Raw genomic sequence first — 14,547 nt, 5'->3', positions numbered from 1 at the left:
ATTGATTGGATTACCATATTGTATAAGGCAGCTATATAGTTGGTGTTTGGAATGAACGTGAATAAATAGCTGCGTTTTAGAATAAATTATCGCCGGCAGGTTGTTGTGCAGTTTGCTCATCTGTGTAGCGAGAACAATTAATCTGTCAGGGGAATTTTACATGGATATTTTACGGAATATACGTACTCTGTATGATGTCAGTGCTTAATTTGATTGATAAGATATAGCACCATTAGGTAGGTAAATTGGAATTGAATATATATGCCAAATCGAGTTGAAAATGAGTTTAAAAAGCCAGGGATTTGCCGTTCTAAATCATCATCATCATGAGCATTGAATGATTGTTTTTTTTGCATTTTTGAGTCTGTACTAGACTCGCTTGCCAGTCCTATATACGCCGTACCTATGTATATTGAGGACTGGCTTACGCCATTTTGGATGTCAATGGGAAATACACACTTAACGATTTGCGCCGGTTAGAAACTTGAAAAAAAAATCTTTAAAATTTCATCAACGTATATAAAAGTGGTACCAACCGTATTGTGCTTGCTAATTTAAGACTCGGTTGAAACAAAATTAAGGATCGAAAGCATTTTAGTGTCCAAAAGGCAAAATTATCGTCAAAGTTCTGCGAAATCGGCACCCTTGCGAAGGGTTCAGAATTGAATCGAGAACGAAAATATCCGATCTTTGCGATCAAAAACACAAAATTACAACTTTAAACATACTATTGGCAAAAGACATTATTACCAAACAATACAGAATAGAAAATTTGACATCATTTTCTCAAAATATTGAAAAAATTTGCTCACTAGACATCGAAAAAGTACGCAATCCAATTCCCGTTCAAACGCGTGGGAAACTGAAAGTGCGATAATCGTGACTAGTCTGTACGTACATTTCATTTGTACATAGTCATGATAGTATGTATACGTATACGTTGTGTCAGTTCCAATATTAAATTGAAACTCCCGGCTCCGACCGGGAGTTCCAACAGGTGCTGTGTATGTGTTTATATGTGTTTTAATGTTTTTTTAAAAATATTTTTCCATAGCCAATATTGGTACTCATGTACTTGAATTCAGTGTTCGATTTACCGCCTGCATACCTGCACCAGTGCATGTAACATTCCCTTTGTGCATGCAGCTTTTCACTACCTGCCTGCAGCGTGCCGGACGCGTGCATGTACGATTTAGCGCTAGCGATATGACAAAACCAATATACAAAAGTAAACAAGCAGTCAGTCCGATTTGGAAAAACCCAATCTATTTTAGCGCAACATCCTGGCGCAATTGACAATTCCCGATACCCCTATCACGTGAGAACTGTCACTTTTTTCATTGACTTCCCTAGTCTTCTACACAGCCAGTTTGCGTCGGTCTGATACTCGTCGATCCTAACGAACATTCGCGATAGCCACATACAGTCTGGTCCGAGACTATGACTTCCCTTAGAGGGGCTAGCGTAATGTGGCGTCATCCACCAATTCCGATACCCTCGCACATGTCGAAGCTGTCATTTTCATTTAATTGAAAAAAAAGAACCGGAATTTAAACCGTGGGAAATATTTGTTTACGTACGGAAAATAATCATAATAATGTCCTGCAAAAAAGGAAATAGCTCAAAAAACACTTGCATCATTCTGGAAATTGTGCACCTCGTCGGCGACTAGTTCTAGAACAGATGAAGCCACAGCATCCAGTGTTTTGGCTAAGAAATCGGCGAGTGATCGGCATAAAAATGCCACTGACAGTGGAGCCGGGAATATTATTACAAGCTTAACTGACAATGATCGTGATTCAATGTGATTTTATGTTTGCTTTAATTTTGGTGCATGCACACTTTTTGCTGTGCATGTAGAAATTTTGGGCTACATGCACCAGTGCAGGTAGGAAAAAATTTGTAAATCGGACACTGCTTGAATTGCATGACTCAGTGACTTTCTGCTCATTGTAAGAGTGATAGTGTTGTAAACTTGATTGCATAACATTAAGATTGCCAACTGACATCCTTTGTATTTGAGTTGTCTGTTGATGGTATTACATCAATACATGTATTAGAACTGTCATGGATGTAAACATTAGGCCTACACAAAATGTCAACAAAACATGCTACTGCAGAACTCTATGCCTGTATGTGTGTGTCTGAGGGCCGATCTGAGGGCTGATGACACACATTCGATGGGTGTAACACATTTGCTCAGTCCGTCAAATTCCCTAGACCGGACCCAAACACAATACAAATTTACATAGAATTTTAAAAGAACAGATTGGTCAAGGAAACCTATATGTAGTCTGTACTTCACTTGACCCAAATATATGATTTTTTTTGGTGATGCGACACTCTTTACATGGAATTTTAGAGGATTTTGATAGCAGTTCCACATAGAAAAGCTGCTATCAATCACAGTTTTAAGATCTAGAAACACAACCGAAATGCTGTTTTGTTAGCTGAATCTTTTTGATGAAAGTAAATCTTTGACAAGATGTAAAAACTTTGCTATGGAAAGTGCTATGACGAAACGGTATTCAGTTTTGGCTTTCTTTACTCAAGGACTTTTTATATAAAATGATGCAGTTTGATGGCAAATTTGAATTCACCTTTCATACCCATAGTAAGCGTGGGTTTGAATGGTCGGCAAAATGCCTTTAAAAGGATGGGTTTGGAAAATTTCTGGTTAAATGTGTGTCTAAATATAAAGCGTGGTCACTGATAAAAATGGTGGGTTTGAAAGTCCGCAATTGCAATCTGAAAGCTACTATAATTTCCGATTGAATAACAAATTAAAAACGAAATAGCAAGGAAATATTTGTTAGAACTCGCCTAATTCATTGTAGGCCTATATTTGCACTTAAAAGTGCCGCAAATTCACAGTTTTCCAGTTTAAAAATACGGGAAAATCCCTATTTTTGTTTGTAAACAACATCCTCTGTACAGTAGTCTTCTGCGAGTGCAACAAGTTTGATAGATAATCACTGCATAAGCTCTCACACAAGGTCTTCATTGGTGATGCATGGGCTAAGAAAATTGTGCAGATTTTGGGAAAAATTTGTGCCAGGTAATAATTAATGTAGGCTTGAATCTAAGCATCTGCCAAGATTAGAAAAGATTCTGGGCTTTTATTCAGATTTTTTATGTATTTCTCAAACCGGCTGCTTCTAGGTAAAATCACAAGTGCTTCTATTTTGAAAATTGGGTGAAAAAAGTGTAATTGCATTCGTGATCCGGTAGCTCCAAAATTCAATGGTCACCAATATATTTAATTTAGTTTGTTTACTTGCTTGTTTGTTTGTCAGTCAGGAAAACATCACTTTGAAAAATTGAGTCGCTTCGTAAGGTAGGTAGAGCCATTTGAATAGAGGCCATTTTGTACACAAAGTATAGGGAAATTTATTACTATTGTGCACCCTACAGTGATGAAATGAAAGTTATCTACGGTGATGATTGCCCATATGGCACTGTTGCTTTTTGAAAAAGGAATTTCCAAACTGGCAACATGTCCCTCACAAATTAGCCAAGAAGTGGGCGTCCATCACTTATATGGATGATGCGGCCACAGTGCAGAAACTCAAGAAAGTGGAGGATCTTATCATGAAAAGGTTATGCACCTACTGCCCATCTAGCGCCACCTGTAAAGAAAGTAAACACACTTATGAGACCATTTTTGGACCATAATGTACATAAGGACCAGTGATTAGCTGATTACCCTGACAAAATCTCATCAATATAGCTTGTTTCTTTCTGGGTGATGTCAAAAACTTTTGGATACCCCCTCGTATATTGATTTTCAGATATAGCCAAACAAGGACAACAACTGTTCATATCTTTGGAACTAAATGTTCAAGCCAATTTCAATGGGGTTTTCTGCAAAACATGCGCATATTTTTTTTGGGGGGGGGGCCTTTGGGGACACCAGCCCCGGGTAAAAGCAGGGGTGGCCAAAATGAAGGGCGGCGGAAGAAGAAGAAGCGGCAAAAACAGGGCGGCAAAAAGCGAAGGGGGTGGCAAAAAGAATTAGTAAATAAAAAAGGGCGGAAAAATTTGATAAAGCATAAAAATTTTGAAAAAATGGTACTATACATCAAAATGTGCTGCGTTTAGGGAGCTAGCGCCTGAAACCCTTTTTTTTTTTTTTTTTTTTTTTTTTTTTGCTCTTCACTTTTTCAAACGACCAAGAAAAAAATTGGGTCAACCTTTTCGGGCTGTTGAGGAAGGGGCGGCAAAATTGAAATTTCTTCAGCCCCCCGGGGTTATGGCGGCCATGGTACGCCACTGCAAAATGTAGCTTTGCAAATGCTTTATGTAATCATGGAAAAACTGATACACGTATGCCCGACTTCAGACTGATTTTGCTTGATCACACAACATATTATAAATTGTATTTAGAAGACTTTCCAAATCAGTTATTAAAAGTGCTGTTTCTTAGTAATACAGAATCACTTACCTAAAATGAATTGTTTATCTTGGAATATATTTTGAAAACTTTCAGGTGTCGGTGTGTTTCTGTTTAGATTTTTTCTAAGGAAGCTATTCATTAGTGTCACTTTCCTAGTTTTATGGGTCATGTGACCATAGCAACTTCACACTGTCAGCAATCCAGTTAATTTAGCGTGAAATCAGGAAATCAATGGTCCCTTTAGCTATATGCTTGTTTGTTGTTTTAATATTGTTTGCTTGTTATATTGTTTGCTGTTTGTTGTTTTTCCGATATTTTGTTTCCCAGGCAGTATGGCTTGAAATGAAACACATGCTTTCAGAGATGATGATCTAGAGTCTTTTGTTGAAATGTTTAAGATCCATTCATTCATGAATTCATTTTGTTCATTTCATTTATTTGTTGTTCATTCGTTCTTTCATTCATTTTATTCATTCATTCATTCATTCATGCTTATTCATTTTGTTTGCTCTTTCTTGTTTTCTTTCTTGTTTTCTTTCTTTCTTCCTTCCTTCCTTTCTTTCTTTCTTTCTTTTTTTTTTTTCTTTTTTTTTCCTTTTTCTTCTTTCTCTTTTTTTTTTTTTTCTTTTCTTTTTTCGTGGTGCTGCCGGCACCTCAGCACCTCCCCTCCTCTCCCTTTTCTTTTCTTTTTTTTTCCTTTCCTTCTTTAACTCTTTGAATTGCATAAGGACAGATCTCACAAAGGTCCAGTTCGTCAAAAAAAAAGTTAGTTTATGGGAAATACACATGATGGGTTGCTGTACTTAGTATGTGGGGCAAGATTCAGGTTTAATTTATACTTGCATGATAAAGCCATTTGTAAACATTTTGTATGTTGCTATGTTTTCCAACTATATGCACATAAGTACTTATAAGTACTGTAGTGCACCCTCACGTGATTGAAACTAAGAACAATCAGTTTGCTGTCCCTTATTTTTGTGGTGTCATTTTCAGTATAACTGTTTTGACATGACTTTTTCAGAGGATGCGTAATTCAGACCTTGTGGGTATCTCATGTTTGTTTTAAGATGAACCCTAACCCTACCCGTGGTTTTTGTGCTATTGGAAGGGAAAGAAGGAACGAAAAAGGAGAGAAGATGAAGAAGAAAGTCACTTGGCACCCCGGGATTTGAGCCTGGGTCTCCTCGCATGCCACACAGAAGATCCCCAGCATGTAGCTACACAGGTGGCGTTGGCCCGACCAGCGATTCCCTGAGTATATATGACTTGGTCTGATTAAGTCATCAAGTCCCGTGGAATGCATGCATGCAGAGAGCGGTTTTAATAGTGAGCTTTAGTGAGTCCTAGTTGGGTTAGGGTTAAAGTATAAGTTGATGATTTGATATTGTGAAGAAAGGTTTCATATTTGAAGTTATTTAGAATACTAGTAGTTGAAGTTGTAGGCCTACATGTTATTTCAAATTCAAAGTTCAAGAAAACCACTGTGCAAATTATTTTATAAATATGAAATGAAAATTCTCAGAATTACTTGGAAGTCTTCTTAAAACTCAAATTATTTTTATAACGATAGTGGCTGTATGGTACTCAATATATTGAGTGGTCATAAGTAATCATAGCTAAAAATAATAATGTTTAGTGAGATGGGGAAGAAAATCAAATGACACAATCTGTGGTTCACTTTATAGGTGTGGTTCAATACCTTGTATGGTGATGACTCTACATCATATACTATTACTAAACAAAAAAATAGTACCTGAGAAATGGAAATCACAGCAGAGAACCAGAAATGCAGCGAAAAACTACTGGTCTTAGGGTAGGGCTGCTACAAATGCGCAGTTGTGTTATTTGTGGTGCAAATTGTGTATTTTTGCTTGAAAGAAATGTGTTTTTTTGAAATTTGTGGAAACTTTTTTGAACATTTAGAAATGTGTACAAACCCATTATATTTTTAGATATTTTTACAACGAAGTGAACACATGTACAATTCTGCCCCTTTTGGATACAAAATTGTAATTTTTTTGGTGGTTCTGTTTTTAATTTTTAAATCAACCAAGAATTTCAAATTTGAAAAATTCATGTGCATATTTTGACCTCCAAAATCACAGACCTATGGCTAATGAAAGGCAAGGCTGAGGGAAGGCTTGTATTTGTAGTGAAGCATGGACCCTTGGCTTATAAAGTTTGTATTCTTGAACACTGTCCAATCACAGATGTCAATGTATTCCCAGGTCCAAATGAGCATATATAATATATACTTTTTTCAGGTGTACACTGCTGAAAAAAGCTATGTACTCATTGCTATGATAGGGGCATAAGACATGTTGACATTTGACCACTTCATTATTCTGCATATTTTGCTAGTTTAAAAAAAAAAAGGAATTTGTGCATGATTTAATCATATTAAATATGACAGTAAATTTGTCCTTGATTTATTCAAAAGACACTGGTCATCATTTGTGTTTAATTGCATACATGTTCAAAATGAAGTTCTCTTTACAAATTCTCAACTGATGGAACTCTGTTAAAATTGAGGCATAGAATGAGGCGAAATGCTCATAAAAATTGTGATTGAACTGTCAAGCTGCTTAGCTGAAGAAAATAAGTTGGTCAAGTCCACAATGTTCCAGGAACTGCATGTATAAAAGCATATATGTGTTAGTAGGTACTCAATACATTGAGGTACATTACATTTATTTATAGGAATGAAGGAAGGGATGTTCAATGTTTTCCAAAAGAGCAGGTCTGTTTGCAAAGTCAGGTTGAACACCCCTACCCAAAAAGGGGCTTTACACTACTTTATCCCCATAAAGAAAAATCCAGACTACATTTTAAAATATAGTTTGTGACGTGCAACGTTGAACATCAGACCGCCAGCAGCAAGTTTTACGAGGTGTGCCTATTTTTAATGGCTGCGTGTTTCATTGATTTCCTTTACTGTGAATCATTTGACTTGGCTAGGCAGACTACACCTACCTACACAGGATGTTATCAGCCTTCTGCTAAATTTATTATACAATGACATTCTCTGTATGCTTTAATTTTAGGTTAAGGTTAACATATAGGGTACGTGGGTTACGCTTAATTTCAAGTTGTTAAAAGTTCAAATAGTAAATGGCTGCATTCCTACCAAGCATTTTTTTAAAACTTCAGTGCCAAACTTGCCTAAAATTAATATTATAGGGTTTCTGAAAGTGAAACACTGTATGTGCAAAGTGTAACCCATGCTAATTTGTTATTAGGCTAATTAGTTTTGAAATATGCTAATTAGGTTGAGTAGCAATGCCATAATTATAACATTGCAAATGTATAAATTCATGTTGGCATAAAGTTACTTATATCACAAATCAAAATGAGGTGTATGGCCTTTATATATTCTGACTTTGGAAATGGAAATAATAATAAAAAATGGATAGAATGTACAGTTTGTTCACTTGTCTGTCATAATGTGGTTTGCTTTCCCAATTCAACAAACTTCAAATTTTGTTTTTATTTATACATGATTGATGGTATGAAAACAACAAGGTAGGTTTAACTGTACACTGCACAGGTATGGTGGATCACCAGCATATGTGACGCTATATTTAGGCTAAGGTTACATGCATGTACACATTTGTCAACAGATCTGTAATAGACGGGTCTATTAATAACTCAAGTCCTATTATTAATTAAGCCTACTCTATGTGAAGAAAACTGTATTTTCTATCAATTAAACAAAATAAGTGCACCCATCAACAATCAAAATAAATAAGCAAATGATCATAAAGGAATAAAAAAAAAGTTTTTATCTAGGCCTATGTGTGTGTGTATTAGTTTACAAGTAAGGCAATTGGTTTGTCTTCCTTTGTCCACCATTATATCAGGGCAAAGTTCTAAATACGTCATAAATGTGTACATGGATATATACATTATGACTTTGCCATATATCACATACATTGTAGTTTGTTAGGTCATATATACATGTACAATCAATGAATTATTCAACACAAGCTAGAAATGTCAATGATGAGCAGTGCCAAGGCCTGTATTTGCATACATAATTACTCCTGATCAGGCCAAGCTGATTGCAATGTGCAGTAAATAAAAAATGATAGTATCTTTTCCAGTAAAATCTATTTTCACAATTCCATTTGATGCTTGTCCATTATGAAAGTATACACAACGTAAGTGCTGCAGACCCCCCATTAAAATTGGGTGTACAATAACTGAGATTAAATTTTTCACTACGTTTTAAACAAGAACATACAAGAGGTTGAAGACTTCTTAATGCTGTATCAACTTTTTCTGATCATGGCATGCTAATAATTAATTTGTAGCTGGTAGCAATTTGTTGTGTGGGAATAACAATAGTATTGATGTGACTTAGTAAACTATAGATAAAACCATTGTGGTACAACAAGTAAAATGACAGGATATAATCTGGGTCAATCCTTCTAGTTGGTTTTAAGTTTTGACACTTCTACATGTATTTGAAATTGAATGAGGAAGATAATGCATTGTCACCAATAGATTCAGAAGAGGCTGGTGTACCGTATCTTTTATAGAGCACATATATAGGATAGGGTACAGTATTAGGTGGGGGTGAGGATGGCTCTTACCAGGCTGATCATCTCCCCGGGGTCAGCTTCATCTACTGGGTAGAAATCAAACAAAATTGCCCAGAAAGATTGTGCAATTAAAGCAATAATGTGTGATTTGCATAAAGAATAGATTCCTATTTAAATGTATGTTTTCACTGATCACATTATCCCCTTTTAATTTCGAGCCAAACAAATGAGGTATAACGAAGAAAATTGTGATTTCATTCCAGCGCCTACAATGCGTGTACTACGCTCGCCGATCGTAACATGAAATACTGCACGGAGCATCGCGCTCGACGTGTGTACACGTATAAGCTGACATCCACCGGAGATGTTAGCAAGCAGTCAATCGATGAACTCTGAATAAAACCGGGTCGACCAGGTTTTAATATAAAAAGTTAGATTCTACTGTTATTAAAGCAGTTCAGGTTTAGTTTAGTCTTTTACGTGGTATTTTAGTACACCACTGGGCATTATAATTATGCAAAAAGTAGAAATCCGAGTAAAATTGAGGGCGTCGCTGTGAAGCAAATCACACATTATGGCTTTAATGTGCAATTGTACCTATAAACCCAGGCCTGCCAAAATGCTCCCTTCCCTGACAACTGACCCCCGGGCTGACCCCTGATACGCCACTGACCACTGCTCCGTGATACCGGCCAACGCTGTAGTCGACTTGTCGAAAATGTGAATTCGACTCAGTTCCTCATGCTTCAAACACAGACCCTAGAAACTCGGGTATGTGCTTCAAATAACCATTATGAACTTGACTTCTAATTGCATATTTGTTTACACTGCAAAAGTCGAGTTTGAATACAACACAAGTTGCTCTTGGTTGTCATTAGAAGTTGACTTCTGAAGTCAAGTTCAAAATGTCGCAACCCTGTTTACACACAAAGGAAGTTGAGTTCAAATTTGGGTCAAAGTCAACTTCAGGCTCTGTGTAATTATAAATGGGTGTATGTTGTCCAAGCAACATCTTCCAGCAAGCCTCGAAATAAGCAGATCTGGACCAGGAGCCACACATTTGGAAAAAGTGGCTCCTGGTCCTGTGATTATCTAGTGAACCAGGAGCCATTTTTAAAGAGCTAGGAGTCACTTAGATTTTAATTATACACATTAAATACAAAAACCGGTTTAACTACCAGGCTCTAATTTTTGTTTAAATGTAGAGCCTGGTTCACTTGATTTTGGTGTGGACCAGGAGCCAAAATGTTATGACCATTGGGTAAATGGCTCCTGGGTGCCTGCTTATTTCGAGCCTTTTCTTCCAGTTTACTTTAAAGATCTATGCCAATACATGTAGGTATGCACTTATGCAGTTTGTACCAAAAGAATTGTATTCAAAAATATGTAAACAAAGCTGGTTTTTATGTTGTAATTCTTGGAACTTGGATACACTTACATGTACAGATAATATGTTTCCAATAATCTGAATAAAATAAACCACAAGATGATGCTTTAAATTCTTCTTATATACCACAATGCTAGTGTCCTTGTGATTGTTTCAATAGAAGTGAAAGACCTTTGCTTATCTTGAGTCTGATCAACACAAGTGACTATTTGACATAACATGTACAATGTATTTGGTGCATCTTCAAAACAAGCATTCAAAAAATCCAAATTCTCCATCTCATTGCTGTTGTTATATGGTTGTTGTCATTGTTATTTTCATTGTGCTCATCTCCCTCCTCATCTCTTGCTCTCATCCTCCTCTCCCCTCCTTCATAGCTAAGTGCATATATCTAAATATAGGAAAATCACATTGAATATTAGTACTATCTTGGTACATGTATGTCCTTTCCAAATTTGCATAAGATGTGTTGTTATGCTGAATACATTTATATATCTATCAAAATGTACAATGATATTGGTATGCTTCTCATGCATTGATTGCATTCATTTTGGATTAAAAGAGGGTACTTTGAGCTATATGTACATTCATTACAAAGCTTTTAAGAAGAGTACTCTGACCCACACTAAATATGTAATTTTACTGTTAGTCTGAATTTCATAATGAGATATTTTTATGTGAAATCAAATTGCAATTCTTTTGAATAAAATATTTAGTCCATAAGGCACAAAGTCTCAGTTGTGATTTTTTATGCCACTTATTTATCTTGTTTCAAATAGTTGGAAGCAAATCTACAAGAAAATTAATTGCATGTTACAACATAAATCAAGGGAATATTTCTTGTGGTTATTATTTATTTGTGATGACTATAAAATAAACTGAGTGAAAAAGTCATTAAATTTGTGTTCCTTGCTAACAAATACTTTGTATTTTTCCAGTTCTTCTCAAATTAATTTCTCAAGGCATGCACATTTTCAATAATTTTTTTTTTAAATGCTGGAAAGTCTGCAAGTTGATTTTTGGGAGAGTATCATATAAGGGGAAAGTACACTATACTCATGGTGAATAAAATGAGTTGGTTTCTGCCATCAGTTTTAGACATTTCCTGTCTGATGGAATACTGCAGTCCTGATGACTTGTTCAAACTTCATAGTAATTATGAATTATCTTTTACATAGGAACCTTTGTCTTGGAATACATGTACAGGGTGTCCCCAAAAAAGAGGCCCCTCATTGCGCCCTCTTTTTCTCCTATTTCAGACAAGTTGATCAAGTATATGTTGGTATGTAAAGAAGCCTTTACCTGTTAGCTTTATAATAAACCAAAACAATTATCCCCAATCGGCTCATAACTTTTGAAGATATGCCCTTTTAAAGAAATGTATCCGGTTTTCACTCTGTCTGTCATGCATGAATATAAAACATTCCTCGATGATAACTTTATAAAATAACAACTTTATTTTAGGGAATGGGCTTTACCGGTGGGCTTATGGGTTATGGATTGGTGAAATTGATGTGGGATGGGACTTCTTTTGCTATACTAGTCTACTGTAGTAGACCAGTTTAATTTATCATTCCCTAAATTAATCTCTCTGACCTGACCATGGAAAACTCATCATTCCTGTTCTGATTCAACAGCTCAGCTATCCATGAGAAAACTGGTCTACTGTATTTCGAATATACAATGAACTCTAATTTTGTACCCAGGTACCCGCCGCAATTTTCGGGCGGGTAACCGGTACCAAATACAAAAAAAAAAAAAAAAAAAAAAAAAAAAAAAATTTTAAGTTTTTTATTTTTTCGGTTTTTTATTGTCTCTGGACCTAGATCTAAATGCCAGGATTTATTCATGGTTGACCTAAAAAAAAAAAAAAAAATTTCAAGATTTTTGTTATTTTTTATATGAAAATTGATAATTTGTATTCATGTCATAGTCTATTAATGATTTCAAAATGTATTGAATTTGAATGCATTTTGAAATCATTAATAGACTATGACATGAATACAAATTATCAATTTTCATATTAAAAATAACAAAATATCTTGAAATTTTTTTTTTTTTTTTTTTTTTAGGTCAACCATGAATGATCCTAGCATTTAGGTCTAGGTCCAGGGACTACTAAAAAAAAAAAAAAAAAAAAAAAAAAATTTTTTTTTTTTTTTTTTTTTTGAATTTCGGTACCCGGGAGGTATTTCCTACCCGGTAATGTAATCTCGGGCGGGTACCCGTTTACCCGACCGAAAATGCCAGCCTTAATGCACTCTATAGTGGGTATGATGTTACCTCATTAAAATGCAGTCTTGACTGTTTATGCACATATCCTGTGGTTTTTACAAATTAAGCCGTTTGAATAGCCGCCCAGCGCGTATTATTTGCACAAGGTCCTATGTATACGCTTGTCGTCGCGCACGTATACGCGATGGTTAAGCTGTCAAATGAAATATCTGAATAAAACTTTACCTGACCCAGATAGAGCTACCCCACGTGGGTTGGGTTCAGTGAACACAGTGGGTTGGGCTAATGCATAAACATGTATGCTTGCCTGTCTGTTATTGGTTAAGATTTACCACCCACATTGATTTTTACTTCATTAACATTCATCTCAGATTCGAGATGAAAGAGGTTGAGTCTATGTGTTAAGATATGGTGGGTCACACAGGTCATATCCAACTACCGCAGTCCTTTTTTTCTCTGGACAGGGCAGTCACTGGAGATGTGATGTGTTTCGTCATAGATTTTAAATGGTTTCATGCATGGAAAAGTATGAATTGTTTATCAAAAAAAAAAAAAAAAAAAAAAAAGGAATGCAGTGCAGTCTATTGCTATACTTGCAATTACTTATGTTTTTCTCAGTTATTTTATGCCTTTTTGTTTTATTATGTTTCTTACTTTCTTACTTTATTGTTTCTTGCTTTGTTTTTATTGACAAAATAAGTCATTCCTCTTTTTGGAATAAAAGGTAGCCCTGAAAAGGGCTGTTTAGTTTGTCTTTGGTGCTTTTGAAGTGAGTTTACTGTGCTGCTCTGCCCTCTACCTGGTTGCCTCCTTGACAAATACAGGTTTCAGCCCTAGTCCTCATTGCATCAGTGGCGTTAACGTACCAACCTTGTGCGCCGGAAACTTGCAAATATAGCAGTAATATGTTTGCAAAGATCTTGGATTTTGCCACAAATGAAGAAATCAAGTGGTGTGAGGTCTGGTGATCTTGCAGGCCACTCCACAGCATGACCCATCCCAACCACTCTGTTTGCTATCTGTGGACAGAGTGAAAAACAGGTACTTGTCTTTAAAGGGCATATCTTCAAAAGTTGTGAGCCGATTGAAATATTTGTTTTGGTTTATTAAAGCTAACAATTAAAGGTTTCTTTACACACCAAAATATATTTGATCAACTTTTCAGAAATAGGCGAAAAAGAGGGCACAATGAGGGGCCTCTTTTTTTGGGACAGCCTGTACATGTATGTGTGTGATGATTTTCATTACATGTCAGTACAAGATAGAGTGACATTGAGTTAGTGGATTATGAAAATATTTGTATATAAATGCACACATTTTGAAGATATTTTTAATTTAGTAATTTATTTAATGAAGTAAATAAAAAGATTAAAGCACAAAAATGCTTCTGTAAAATTATACATATTCCTGCACTAACACCATGGAAGTCTTAGAATGACCTGTAATCATTGGTAATGCTCATCCCTTAAAAGAAAATGCAATCATGAGCCCTAGACAGTTTATTGGATAAAATATAGTAGATGAAGCTGAGAGCTGAGAAATAACTCCTACTTTAAGACCAAGGGGTAAAAGTGATACTGCACTTTTGTCTAGCTGGCACAGGAAACGACCCATTTTAAGGCTTAACCCTGCTCCAATTTAGTCTCTAAATTTGACAAATTATCTTACCAGATATATTGCATGTGCAGTTGTGCACAAATGGATACATTTTGTGATTATAATGTTTTGAATATGTTTTGACAATTTCCTTCTGTTATGTCAAATTATTTGAATCCAGAATGTATTTTTGAACTACCTTCACCGTCTATAATTCATAATCGTGAATTGTCTAAATGCGTCATGTGGGTATCCTATATTTGAAATAATGTGCCCTGATTACATCTGGAATGCAGTAAAGCATGCACATTCTACGCAGAATATCACACAAGTTTTTGCGTACAATTTTTCTGCGACTCACACTGTCACTTATGCTGTGGATATGTTTA

General features: G+C 35.7%; 1 protein-coding gene across 1 annotated transcript in view; it reads left to right on the top strand.

Moving 5' to 3' along the window:
• Nucleotides 1-116: 116 nt before the first annotated feature.
• The window catches only part of LOC140163691 (inactive rhomboid protein 1-like), a 133,909-nt gene continuing 119,478 nt past the window's right edge, over nt 117-14,547 (top strand). The window contains exon 1 of the mRNA XM_072187007.1: nt 117-236. The gene's annotated coding sequence lies outside the window, so the exon portion shown is untranslated. The remainder of the gene's footprint in view (nt 237-14,547) is intronic.

This window comes from Amphiura filiformis, chromosome 11 (assembly GCF_039555335.1).
Source record: "Amphiura filiformis chromosome 11, Afil_fr2py, whole genome shotgun sequence".
NCBI lineage: Eukaryota > Metazoa > Echinodermata > Ophiuroidea > Amphilepidida > Amphiuridae > Amphiura > Amphiura filiformis.
The sequence above is the reverse complement of the archived record's forward strand: the minus strand, read 5'-3'. Positions and strand labels throughout refer to the sequence as shown.